This window comes from Stenella coeruleoalba (assembly GCF_951394435.1).
Source record: "Stenella coeruleoalba genome assembly, chromosome: 10".
NCBI classification, from domain to species: domain Eukaryota; kingdom Metazoa; phylum Chordata; class Mammalia; order Artiodactyla; family Delphinidae; genus Stenella; species Stenella coeruleoalba.
Window position 1 is genome coordinate 4,577,754 of NC_137156.1, and position 13,907 is coordinate 4,591,660.

The window sequence follows — 13,907 nt, forward strand, 5'->3', positions numbered from 1 at the left end:
CCAGCATCCCTGGGGGGCTCCACCTCCCCTTCCACACCCTGTGCTCCCCCCACCTCTCTCCTTCCAGCATCCCTGGGGGGCTCCACCTCCCCTTCCACATGCTGCGCTCCCCCCACCTCTCTCCTTCCAGCATCCCTGGGGGGCTCCACCTCCCCTTCCACATGCTGCGCTCCCCCCACCTCTCTCCTTCCAGCATCCCTGGGGGGCTCCACCTCCCCTTCCACACCCTGTGCTCCCCCCACCTCTCTCCTTCCAGCATCCCTGGGGGGCTCCACCTCCCCTTCCACACCCTGTGCTCCCCCCACCTCTCTCCTTCCAGCATCCCTGGGGGGCTCCACCTCCCCTTCCACACCCTGTGCTCCCCCCACCTCTCTCCTTCCAGCATCCCTGGGGGGCTCCACCTCCCCTTCCACACCCTGTGCTCCCCCCACCTCTCTCCTTCCAGCATCCCTGGGGGGCTCCACCTCCCCTTCCACACCCTGTGCTCCCCCCACCTCTCTCCTTCCAGCATCCCTGGGGGGCTCCACCTCCCCTTCCACATGCTGCGCTCCCCCCCCCTCCTTCCAGCATCCCTGGGCTCTACATCTGGCCCCCTTGCTCCTGCAGAGGGGCCGAAGTCGGGAGACTGGGTTGACCTTCTCAGTTGATAAAAGTGCCACTGTGTTAGAGATTAAAGGAGAAAAGAAATGCATAGTTTAAAAATGTTCGTTGCTATTAATTACTGTCTGTACACAGTTGAACTACCCGGAATAGCAGGCCATAAATGCCTGGTGAATCAAAACCTTAAAAGCAGCATCTGAGGTTTTCTGGGTTGTGGAGAGAGAAAATTATAGCAGTGTCCTCGCCTACGCCCAAAATGCTCCAGAGAAGAGCCCTGCTGTGGCCATGCCAGGCTTGGGGGCAAGCGTCTGAGCACACACAGCGGACACTGTTGTGTACCCAGACGGCAAACTGGACTGCTGGTCCTTCCCCATCCCCTCTGGTGAGACATTTCCTGCTCCCTTTCCAGAAACATCCCTACATCCAGTTAAGGGCCCTGGGTGGCTCCCGAGTGCTCACATGTTCCGACGGCTCAGGACGGCTGTCACAGCCTTGCATAGACGGGGGCAGGGAACAGGGAACAAGCAGACCGAGCCGTTCCCTTTCCTGTCCTTCACTCTCTTCTTAAAATTCATTGAGAGTGTGTGTGTGTGTGCGTGTGTGTGTGAGAGAGAGAGAGAGACAGACAGACAGACAGAGACAGAGAGAGTGAGACAGAGAGAGTGAGAGAGAAAGAGAGGAGAGAGGGAGAGACGAAGGGAGAAAGAGGTTTAGTTAAACAGAGATTTCCGCACATGCACAGGCTGACCTAGCCTCGACTAAGCACACGGGAGCACACGGCCGCTGCACTAAGGGTGTAATTTGAGGGGGGAAAAGAGTGTTTCTCCAAACACTCTTTTTGGAGATTTCTCCAAAATCTGTCCTTAGCGTGGGCCTTATGTTTCACTGAGTTTCACTCCTGCAAGTTGAGAAAGCTTTTCACTGTGTATAACTCTCCTATTAAAAAATACAAACAGTCCTGGTAGGAGAAAGCCAGAAGCAGTATCAAAACTCCAGTAGAACAGAATAACGAAGATGAAGTTTGGAAGTGTCATCCCAGGAAGAGGGAGGTGTTGAGGGGCAGTGGGCAGCCCAGGGCAAAAGCCCTCTTAGCTGGTCACCCACGTGTGCCTGGGTCGGGGGAGGGGGGAGGGCGACCTGCCAAAGAACTTCATTACTTCTCATCTTCCCATAAATGATTTGCCACTGTTTCAAAATCAACATCAAGTATTCTAAAAACTTCTCCTGAATAAACTTCCCTGAAAAACAAAATCGGTTTTATTCAAGATTATGCTATGCCTCCAAACCGAAGAACTCTCGTGGAAATCAGCCAGCTCCAGTCATTTTGGTGTCCGTAGGCCCTTCCTTCTATTTTAAGGGAATGTGTGTGTGTGTGTGTATTTTTTAAGGGAATGCCAAGGCCCAAGGAAAGCTTTGCCAAGCAAGGTCCAGGCAGACAGCTGAAGATCCATTTGGCCACTGTGATCGCCCCACTCGGAACGTTCGGCTGTAAAGAACGGAGACCAGCTCAGTCTGCTTACACACGCAGCTCAGCTCTGACTGCTAAGTCCCAGGCGGTTCAAGTATCAGCCGTGGTTTGCTACACAGGTGCACACTGTCATCAGCACTTTACCTCTACTTCTCCCAAGTTCCTTCACCTCTGGCCTCCATGAATATTGGCTTCACCCTCAGACAGTCTTTCCTGCAATGGCAAATAGTTGCACGCTTGTCCAAAGTACCAAGGAGAGACACCTTTCTCCCGAAGCCCTGCATTCACCTTGATTTCACTGGCTTGGGTCACATGACCACTCCTGGCCAATCACTTTGGCCCCGTGCTGATTGGCTTGCCTAGATCACATGACCCACCCCCCAGAGCTGGATTGGCATTAGTCCCACTGGAACCACACCATTCCTTAAGTGGACACTAGGGAGCTTGGAAAGGGTAAAGGGAGGAAAGGGGGAGACGCTGGTAGTGGAGGGTGCGTCTAGAATTAGACAGGCCGGCTTTTCAGCTGTTAACCGGGCGAGTGCCTCAGATTCTCTAAGCCTCTGTTTCCTCATCCGTACGTGTCAACAATAATAACACCTGCCTTACAGAAATACCCTGAGAATTAAATGAGAGAACAGTGCCAGGCGCGTAACTCCGTGAATGTGAGTTACTACTCTGTTCGGAACGCTATAACAAAAATACGTAAGCTGGGTCCTTACAAGCAACCGACATTTATTTCTCACATTTTTCTCAGTTATTTCTGGACGCTGGAAAGACCAAGACCAAGTTGCCAGCAAGTTCAGTGTCTGGTGAGGGGCCGCTTCCTGGATCACAGACAGCTGTCTTCCTGCTGTGTCTTCACGCGGTGGGAGGGGAGAGGAAAAGCTCTCTGCCGTCCCTTTCATAAAGACACTAATCACCTAATCACCTCCCAAAGACCCACCACCAATACCATCGCACTGCGGGTAAGAATTTCAACATATGAATTGGGTCGGGGGGGGGGGGGGGGGGGACACAAACATTCAGTCTATAGCAGGTGGGTATTCACCTTGGAGCTGAAGCCCTGTTTCCTAATTTCCCTCTCCAATCCCTCCGACATCATCGCGGCCAAAGTGTCTTTGAGCCTTGACCTCACCCATAAGCCCACCTTCCTTTTTAAGTCCTGAAATGGTTCCTTGGCACCTTGATTTCTTCAAAGCGTAGCTGGTTTAAGTAGACCTGGGATGTTCACTGAGCTACATGAACTCTGAAAAGAATTCAAGGGAAACATTAAGGTACAAGTTTCCCCTGAAACAGAAACTTTATAACCAGGCCAAAAAAAAAAAAAAAGGCCTAGGAAAGAAAATGTGTGTAATTTTTAATTAAACTTGCTTCCTGTTTTTTAAAAAAAAAAAAGATACACATTCAGGATGTGAAGAACTAAATGTAACAACTGCAAATTACATCTGCTTTCTGAAAAAAATCACCCAAAATAGCCAGGAAGAGAACGGAAAAGGCCACATCCTGATTTTGACCCGCACTTGTTAGGGAGGGAAAGTTTATCACGCCAGCAGTTCAATTTCAGATTGGAATCAGCTACAATTTTCTCAGTCAACTCTCTCAGACGCGTTCTTCTGTCTAGTTTCCCGATCATTTTATCTGGCAGGCAGGGGTTCCAGAGGAATTGGGAAAGAGCTACATTACATCTAGTGTGTAAATAACTTCAGTTGTTCCATTGGAGCTGAAGCCTTCAGCTGCCTTCAAATGCACGAGCCTGAATTTTCTTTCTCCTCTAACCCAGCTTGCCTTTAAAATGCGTGACAAAACCAAATTCCTTCCTGCAGTATCTTGGTCTCCTCACTCCTGAGGAAAAGCGTATAAGCATCGATGTTATTTCTTCCTCCAGCTGATATTTTTATGGACTCCCTGAAACCCAAGCCAGGATGGAAAGAAGGAAAACATCCAGGCCATGCAAGCCTGTATCATTTTATTTGGTTTTCCCTCCTTTTCTTCTACTCAGAAATAGTGGAAGAAAACTGGAGTAGGGGCCAGAGAATGTTATGGAAATGGTCAAAGGGATACAGCGAGGTTTCCACACAGAGGTAGACTAAAAAGGTTAAAGTGTGTGAGTATAGAAAAATAACATCTGAGAAGGCAGAATAATAATAACAACTGTTTAAAAGCGAACAATTAGTTGAGCATTTGCTATGTTCCAGCATTGAGCTGGGTATTTTACCTGTATTTCAGTTCTTAATCTCAATAACAGCCCATGGGGGATAATCCAAGGACCCCCCTTATAGAGGAGGAAGCCGTGGTTAGTAAAGTGAGGAAACAGACAGACCCCTGCTTCTTCAGGCTCGTGAGCTCAGGGACTGGGACTCAAATCTGTCCGAGCCCATCCTAGCTCTCACCAGCTGACGCTACCTTAGCTGTTTGGCTGGAGGCTATATAAGAAGCAGCACTGTGTGTTATAGCCTGGCAGTTTCTTTCAAGTCAAGCAGCAGACAGGCTGAGAACAAAAGGTAGCGACTAAAAAAGTGTTAGATTAATTCACTGATGGGAGCACAGAAAAGAAAGAGCAGGTTCAGCCTAGCTGTCAGCCCTGGTGGTTCACTCCCGGGGACTGGGACACATTATATTTCTGCTATAATTGGGCAAGGAACTCAGTGTCAGACAAAAGAAAGTATATAAGGAAAGATGCTTTCTCCCAAGCCCAGGCTTTTCTCTCAATACTTAGTTGTGATCCCTGAAACTCAACCACTCAGCAGGTATTTACTGGGGCCAACTGTGCACCCAGATCTCACCCTAGCCCGTGCCCCTGCTGGAGTCCCCCTGTCACCCTCCTGAGCAGCTTGCCAGCATCCCTCGCTGGAGAGAGGTTATTCTCTTCACCAAGCGTGGCCTCTTCACCCCTTTTCACATGTGACTCATGTTGCCTGAGTCCCCTTCGGTGGCAGCAGGTGTGGGGCTGACCTGGTGGATGAGGGCTCTGTGCAGGGTTCCATGGGGATGGGATGGATGAAGGAAGGAGGGGGAGGGGAGGGGAGGGGAGGGGATGCCAGCCTGAGAAGGGCATCCGGACAAGGAAGCAGCATTGAAACCAAAGGCTGATGGCGGGAGCAGAGACTGGAGGGGCAGGGAGCAGCCGTTCTGAGGGTGGAAGGAGATCGGGGCACACACGGGGCCACAGCAGCCTCTCTATGGACCAGAAGCCGGAGTTCGCGACGGGGCAGCCGAGAGCCGCCGGGCACTCAGGGGCCATCGGCTTCTTCCCAGGTTTACTTCTCCCAGCCAGACACACTAACACTCGAGTCATGACTTTCCCCATGGCAGGATCACGTGTTTGTGATCTCTCGTCCTGTCTTAGTCCGTTCTGCTGCTGTGACAAAGACATCACGGAGCAGGGAGCTGAAGAACCACAGAAATTCACCTCTCACGGTTCCGGAGGCTGCAAGTTCTAGGTGTGGGCAGATTCTGAGTCTGGTGAGGGTCCCTTCCTGGTCCCTGGTTCATAGACAGATGGCCAGACAGACGGTCTTCCCACTGTGCCCTCAGTGGCCGAAGGGGCGGGAGCTCTCTGGGGCCTCTTCGGTAAGCACCGTAACCCCACCCGTGGGGAATCCACCCTCATGACCTAACCACCTCCCAAAGCCCCCAGGAGGCAACCCCATCACCGCAGAGGGTCAGTTTCAACATCAGAATTTTGGAGGGATGCAAACATTCAGACCTCACAGCTCCCTTACGTTTTTCCTTTCCCCACTTCATTTTTGGTAATGAAACGGAAGAAATTGAAAGCTTAACACAGAAACTCCTCTACTGAAAATGATCCCAACCACCAAACAGAAAGAATAGTTATGTGATGTGATAGAAGTGCTACATATCCCTTCGAAAGCAATCGGATTACAATATATAAATGTATCAATGTAATGCCTCGTGCATCTTAAACATACACGATGTTATATGTCAATATATTTGACTTTTTTAAAAAAAGAACGGAAGGAATAGACTCCTGTATTGGTTACCTGTCCACGTCTGCCGCTGTTAGTAATGACCCCCTTTGCCAACCTGGGAGACAAACGTCATGTCTGGAGTCATTTAGAAGAGAAAGGTGCTTTTCACCCGTCTCGCTCCCTGGCCACCATTTTTCCTAATCGTATCGGATTTTCCCTTTGTTGCCTCCCAAGGTACCAGACTATTCGTTTGTCTGAGTTGAGTTTTTCCCCTTCACTTTCACACCCTGAGGCCTATCTGTCTACAGTTGTTTGGTTTTTGTTCAATTTTTTAATCGGATCTCATTGTTCACTATTTTATGTGTTCTCACTTCAATATTTCACGGCCACATTCAGGCTTCCAGAACCTTGGGCTCAGGAACGAGCCACTGAGGTTCATCCCTGAGAGCCGAGTGGCGCCTGTTCCACTCAGAGGGTTCGTTCCCAGACCCCGGAGAAACATCCCTAAAAGTTAGAAATTAAAAATGAGCACAGCTGTGGTAGGAAACCAATCCTCCCTGTAGCAGAAGACACGGTTTCATCTCTTCTGGATGTTTCGGGCTGGAAGTGGTGATGTTGGCTCTGCCTTGTGGGCGAGCTTCTGGGGGCAGAGGCGGACAGGAAGGGGGACCTGGTGTCCCAGCCCCGCAGACGTGCATCGGAGCCTCAAGGAGAGAGAATCGACAGCAGGAATCTGGGCCAGTAGCTGACTCACCAGGGGTTCAGAGCCACCAGGGTACCCGTGGTACTTTGTGGCACCCCCATGGCACTGGGGTACAGGGGCAGGAAGGGAGAACACAGCACGGCTTGTTCCACGAACCTGGGAGAGCCAGCCCAAAGCAGGGAGGGGAGAGTCAGGCCTGAGCGCAGGTGCCACGCTGCCCCCGGAACACACAATGGCTCTGCCTTTCTGCAGCTTCGACAGCTGATGAGAACCCGGGGGAGACAAGAATGAGAGAGGAAAGAACTGCTCTTCTGCTGACAGAGGCCCCAGAAATAACGAGCGTGGAATGTGACGAGAGTCTGCAGAGATTCCCTGATACACAAGTGGGGGGACCAGTCAGTGACATTTCATTCCTTTCTCCTCGTTAGAATGTCTTCACAAGAACCCACAGACTGACACCTAAGACGTTCCAGCGTTTCTGGTGGGCAGGATTTCCCTCCTCCAGAGCCACGCCAGGATGGGAATCCACTTCCTTACCACGTGCTTCCACCCCAGCCCCTTCTGTTCCTCACTGGCATCTGGGGGTCCACTTGGACCTCCTCGTAACCTCTGCGCCATCCCCGTGTTACTGCTTTTCTGTCCACTTGAGGACAGGCGGGACGCGCTGCTCCTGCTGGGAAAAGGGCCCCTTCCTCCCCACCCTCCTGATGACAAGTGTTAGAATCTCTGTCTGTCTGTGTCCTGGATGTGCACACCCCAAATCCCCACAGCCTATCCTTTACCGTATGCCCAAAGCAAATGTGTGGCAGGGTTTATAACAGAGGAAACTCCAAACTCAGGGTAATTTACAAAGAATGAGACCTTCATGTATATGACCGGAATGCAGTGCGCAGGGAACATCGTCCTAGCTACGCAGGCAATATTTCTAAGTAACAGTTAATGGCCAACTGCTTGGAGCTCTATCATGTCCCCTCTTCTTTAGGCTCCACAAAAAACAGATATAATCTCATCCTCAGGGTCCTGAGCCAAACGCCATACAGCAAAGGTTCAGACTAGCAAACGAACCAGGAGGAGGTAAATTAACCAATGAGAGGAGTATACAGTTAGAGTTTCAGCTCAATCCGCTCTCTAACTGTATGACCAGGACTCCCGGGGCAGCTTTCCAACATGCAGAATAGACTTTATTTCAAAGAAACAAATGCCTTGTCATGCAGCCAGACCAAATGCCATGATGGAAACTACCACTAGGATAGACGGCACCTTTGGGTACCCCCTCCCAGGGGAACCAGAATCAGTTGCGTATGACTTGACAAGAAGATGACACCCTTGTGCAAAGCAAAGGGGTGCCCATCCTCTGGGCAGACAGGGGCCCATGCTCAGACACATGGCTTGGTAAGTGGACACATGCCAGATTTCAGTCCCCAGTCTCCCCTTGTGCAGTCCACAACCTATACAACCTTACCCAGAGACCCAGGCCAAGCTTTGGAACCTTCTCCCACCACATGGCACAGGTTGAGGAAAGAGAGCTAAACAAAGGGAATCTTCTGCCTCAAGAAGCCACCAGTCTCTGCCTGTTGATTGATGGTCCCTGATCTCACCTCCAACCCACCCTATCCAGTCCCCACTCACCTCTACCAACCAACCAAAGTTAATAAGGTGACACCCTAGCTAAGATTTATTCTGGAGGCAAAACTGCTAAGTGGAACAAACACATTGACTTCTCTCTAATCTTGCTTGTTCACTGCCATTCCTCATGTTGACTCGGAACTCACTTTGTTCCATTATAACAACAGTCATTCACAACCTTGCTCCATGACCTGAAAGCTTTGGAACGTCGCTCCCTCCAAGAAGCCGTCTGTCTCTGGTGCCCAGGCTGGGTGAAAGGTCCCTCCTGGGGCTCCCCAGCACCTCCCCTTGACCATGGTGTGACCATAATCGCTTTTTGCTTTTTGTCTCTTCTACTAGGACATAAGCAACCTGAGAGATAAGCCGGGTCTTGTTCACCTCTGCACAAATTCCAGCACTGGGCTTAAAATATTTGTTGAATAAATGGTCTAGGACAGAAAAAGCATGCTGGTGGTGTCCTGCACTAATTTGCTAGGGCTGCTGTAGCAAAGACCACAGACTGAGTGCCTTAAAACAACACAAGTTTCTGTTTAATCCATTTTCCCCGGCACCGGAACCCCACAGGGTCATCAGAGAGACCTTTCTAAAGCACGAATCTGGTTATGTCACTCGTCGGCATAAAGTTCTTAAAAGCCCCCTGCCTCGTGCCTGCAACGCCCTCCGTCTGTGGTACCGTGCCCTCTGTAACCTGGGTCCTCCGCCTCTCGCCAGCATTCCCACCGTTCACTTTACAGTGAAGCAACACGGGGCCGCTCGCGTCTCCTGGAGCACAAAGTTCCCCTAAGCTTCCAGCTTTGCACAGGCTGCTCCCGTGCCTAGAGCGTGCTTCTCCCTTACCTGGCTGCTCTCCCAAGGTCTCTGTTGCGATTCTGCTCTCTCTGGGGAGCTGTTCCTTATTCACGATGGGTTAGCTTCCAACAAGCTCCGTCGCATCCTGTCACAGGGCTACTCACTGGGCTACGATCACCTGTTTATCTCTCTGTCTTCCCCACTGGACTGAGAGCACCTTGCAGGCAGGCACTGCGTTTTCTCCAGTTTCTAATAGAGGGCCTGGCACTTAGTAAACTCTGATCGATTCCTGTGGAGTTGAATTGTGTCAGAACCAACAGGGCCCCCAGAAGTGGATTTCCTACCGCTCCTCTGCCACCCCCTTGGTCGACGTCCCCGATTACTACCCACTGTTTGGTCTCTTGTCAACAATATGCTCCACCCTGGGCCCTAGACTCCACCCTGGATCCCGGTGTGCCCTCTCCAGACCTCCTTGTCTGAGCTCCCAGATTTGCAGCCTGTCTTTAGACTCACGTGGCTGAGTGCTGAGTGGGGACCACCCTTTGACCCCAGTCATCCTCTGTGGAATTGAACCATATCAGAATCCACAGTGCCCTGGGAAGTAGATTTCCTTCTCTGAACCTCTGTCTCCTTTGTCTGAGCCCCTACTGAACACCAATACTGACCAAGTGGACCACAGTTTCCTGGTTCACTTTTCCACCCTGCCACACCCGTCTGCCTACACCCAGGCCATCCAGGAGAAATCTGATGTGCAGGCCATCCATGTCATTTAAAATTTTCTAGAAGCCACATTTTAAAAAAGGAAAAAGAAACAGGCGAAATTAATTTTTTAAGCAATAATTCCACCAACAGCAGCTTTATTGCTTATGGATTTTTTTTTTTTCTCCGTACGGCTTGGTATAAGTGATCTGAGTTCCCCCACCAGCGATCGAACCTGCACCCCCTGCAGTGGAAGCATGGAGTCTTAACCACTGGGCCACCAGGGAAGTCCCAGGTGAAATTAATTTTAATAATATATTTTATTTAACACAATATGTCCAAACTGTTATCATTTCAATATGTAATCAATAGTTTAAAAATTATCAGAAAAATATTGGACATTCTTGTGTTCATACTAAGACTTCACAATCTAGTCTGTATTTTTCAGTTGCAGCACACCTCGATTTGGACCACCCTCATCTCGGTGCCTAACGGCTACAGGTGACCAGCGACTGCCGTGCTGGACAGGAGATGGCGTGTTAGTATTAATGGTAATAGCTAGTGGATACTGTGTCCTTACCACCTGCCCAGGGCTCTGCTGAGCCTCTAAGACTTTTCATGCATTATCAAACTTACCTCTCACAGCAATCCCATAAGCTAGGGACTTATGGTGCAAATGAGGAAACAGTCTCAGAGATTAAGAGACTTACCACTGGTCTACACTGTCTCCTGACCGATGGAACACTTAGTAAGCATGGAATTTGCTAACACTTAGAAGTCACATATCGAAAGTGCATGTGAAGGCTAAAAAATGCTCTGGATAACATAGCTAAAAAGTTTTGATGAGTAAATTCACATTTTGAAAGTCATCAGAGAGAACAGCCATATCCTTCCAGAAAATACCCCTCTGTGCCATGGCCAAAAAGTGGATGAAAAGTCCGACAAAGGGTAACATTTATTATGCTCTCAGGCTTTGAAAACTTCAAAAAGAATTAGTTTAGAGAAAGTTCATTTTCAACAGGTTAGACAGACAATTAAAATCAAGCCGGTTTCCTTCTTTGGTCCCTTCATCCAGCAAACTCTGTCAGCCTCTGGGGCCAGTGCTCTTAGCCTGACATGCAGTGGCAGGGACATTAGCTGCTTTCTCAAGTGCTGTTTTCCAAGACTTCTCTGTGATGGGGATCAGTGGTTTCCTTCTCTTGTCCTTGTGAACTGAGAGGGATGCCCTCCTAGCAACCGGAAGGGGAGACCTGTCCCCATCCTCAACATATGGAATAAAGATCATCTTCCACCCATAGTCTTAGGTAATTAAACTTTTCTTTGTGCCATGATTTATCCTCCGGGAAATATTTACCCCTTTAACCTTTAGACTTTACATATAAAATGTAGCTTCTTTGCAATTAGGATTAAGTTCTGTTTCAAGGGACAGAAAATCAAGCAGTGACTTACACAAGTTAGAAGATGAGCTCTCTCTCCCATGAACCTAGGCAGCCCATGATCAGTGGGGCTTGAGTTTGTCTTATTTTGTGGCTTTAATCACCCTCCACAAATGGCTTCTGCCTCACGGTCCAAAATGGCTGTCCAGATCCAGTCATCTCATCATATTCTAGCCAGCAAGAGAGGCAAAAGGGCAGGGAAGGAATAACCCCTCTTTTAAGGACTCTTCCTGAAAGCTGTATATCCCATATTGACCAGAACGTAACACAAGGCCATCTAAGCTTCAAGGGAGGATGAGAAATGTAATCTTCTCCCTGGGTGTCTTCAACAGCATGTGAACGTGCCTCTCAGACACCTGACCGCAGGGAGTGCAGTCATGCGAGGGCCCAGCTGCTGTGCTCTGAAACCCATCACTGCATTTGCAGCGAGATCAAGCTTGCAAAACGCTGCTCCCAGCCTGAGGGCATCAGTAATTCTAAGGCAGCTCTTTGCTAGGAGTCGTATGACTTCTGTGATGGGCAATGTCGGCTAGAGGACTGTATGAATTATCTGCGGCTGCGTAACAAATGACACCACATTTTAGTGGCTAAAAACAACACACATTTATTATCTCTCAGTTTCTGTGGGTCAGGAATTCAGTGCTGTTTGGCTGGATCCTCTGCCTCAGGATCTCCCTCAGAGCTGAAGTCAAAGTGTGAGCAAGAGCTGAGGTCTCATCTGAGGTCTGACTGGGGAAGGACCTGCTTCCAAGCACCCCGGTGGTGGTTGTCAGGATGCGTCTCCTCACAGGTTGCTGCACTGGGAGCCTCAGCTCTTTCCTAGGTCATGGCTGGAGGCCACTTTCAGTCCCAACCTGGCAGCTTGCTCCATCAGAATCAGCACGAGAGAGAGAGAGTCCAGGAAGACGGGGGTCACAGGCTTTCGTAACAGCATCGGGGAATAGACATCCCATCACTTTGCCATCTTCTATTCATTAGGCGCTAGTCACTAGGTCCAGTTCATTCTCAAAGTGAAGGGATTATACAAAGTCACGGGTACCTGGAGGTAGGGGTCATTGGGGCTCATCTCTGAAATCTGCCTGTCACAAAGGTCCAAAACTTGCCAAACTTTCTTTAGAACTGCACTGTAGTGTAAGATGTTCCCATCCAGCTCCTTCCTTCCTCCTTCCTTCCCTCCTTTCCAACCTCCCTCCCTCTCTTCCTTCCCTCCCTCCCTCCCTTCCTTCTTTCCTTCCTTTCCTCCCTCCCTCCCTCCCTCCCTTCCTTCCTTCCCTCCTTTTCTCCTGCACTTGAGGTCAGACCTGCTCTGTGTTCTGGTGGCCCCTCCAGCCTTCCTCTAGCTGCCTTTCCATCTTTCCTAGCGGACATTGTCCCTAACAAACTCCTTGCACGTTTAATCCCTTCTTAGCACCTGCTTCTCAGAACACCAGGACTAACACAGTGGCCATGGGCAGCTAAAATTGTGCAGTTTCTGTTGCTGAGGAATAAGAGAAGAAAGGATTCTGAGAAGTCTTGCTAATATCCCTAATATAATTCTGAAATCACCCACCTGTGGGTCTCAGCACATTCGATATTAAAGGTAAAATACAACTTTTCCCCCAAGAAATTTAAATAGCTGGAAAGACATATTTCTACCTTGGTCCATATATGTGTATTGTACGTGTTACAGTAATCCTTAACCTGACTTAGAATTTAAATTTCTAGAGAGTAAGAGTCTAAGAATAAAATCAATATGAAAAAATGATGATTCCAAATCTTATTTTTTAATGCATAATTTTAAAGACAGACCTTAGGCCCCCAAATATTTTTAAGTTGCAATTTTCACCTAAGTCCTTAATTCTGTACTGATTTTCCAAAAGTGGTTAGTAGGTTCATCTAAATTTGCTAAGAACTCAGCTTTAGAGAGTGGGCAGGTCTTAGAAACTCAGATAAGGGCTGAACACTTAATTTGGAAAAGGTAACACTGAGTCAAAAGGTATAATAAATTGCTCTGACACATTCTTGGTTTGCCTCACGTGAGAACAGCCCACTATGTTTTTATTCATCGTTGCTGTGTCTGCTTTATCATTGTTGCTAACATGAAATATGCAAAGAAATACTCTATCTACAGAAAATTCCTCTCATTTCCCTTTTGCACCACTCAGAGCTGATAAAAAGCTGGAGAAAGGGGTTAGTAATCTTTCTTAATACTGTTTCCCTAGGAAGTCCAGATTGTGTAGTTCACAAGCTCAGCCAGGAGGTGGCAGTCATAACCAATGAGAAAATCCTGACCCTCTGCCTCTAGCAGTTTTGCATTGCCCAGCGGATGCTTCCTGGACCTAATCTCATTCTTATGAACGCGATTTCCTTCTTACCAAAACACCAGGCCCAAACAGAAACTAACCTCATCCTGCAGATAAAGAATGTTTGTGCCTTACATGTTGTCAGACTCTCTTAGCTATAGCCAGACCTTCAGTATTTTCCCAGCAGCAAGACAAGAGGCAGCTGCACATCACGGGAAGCAGAGTGGGCACACGCCCCGCGCTGAAGCCCCACATCTTATCACATGGGCCTTCGTGGTGGGCGGAAGGTGTATGAAGGGGGAGGACTCAGCTGGGCTGCTAGACCGAGTCCAGCTCCGGGAAGGCTGAACAGCTGGAGGATTCTGCAGGAAATAA

General features: G+C 49.1%; 1 long non-coding RNA gene across 3 annotated transcripts in view; it reads right to left on the reverse strand.

The window, feature by feature from the left end:
• The window catches only part of LOC307193479, a 264,881-nt gene that overhangs the window by 28,124 nt on the left and 222,850 nt on the right, over positions 1 to 13,907 (reverse strand). Inside the window, exon 6 of one of the 3 annotated variants that reach the window (XR_013830336.1) lies at positions 1,914 to 2,281. The exons of the other annotated variants lie outside the window; for them this stretch is intronic. This is a non-coding gene — a long non-coding RNA (uncharacterized lncRNA). Of the gene's footprint in view, positions 1 to 1,913; positions 2,282 to 13,907 lie in introns of those variants that run through there. 3 annotated transcript variants of the gene reach the window in all.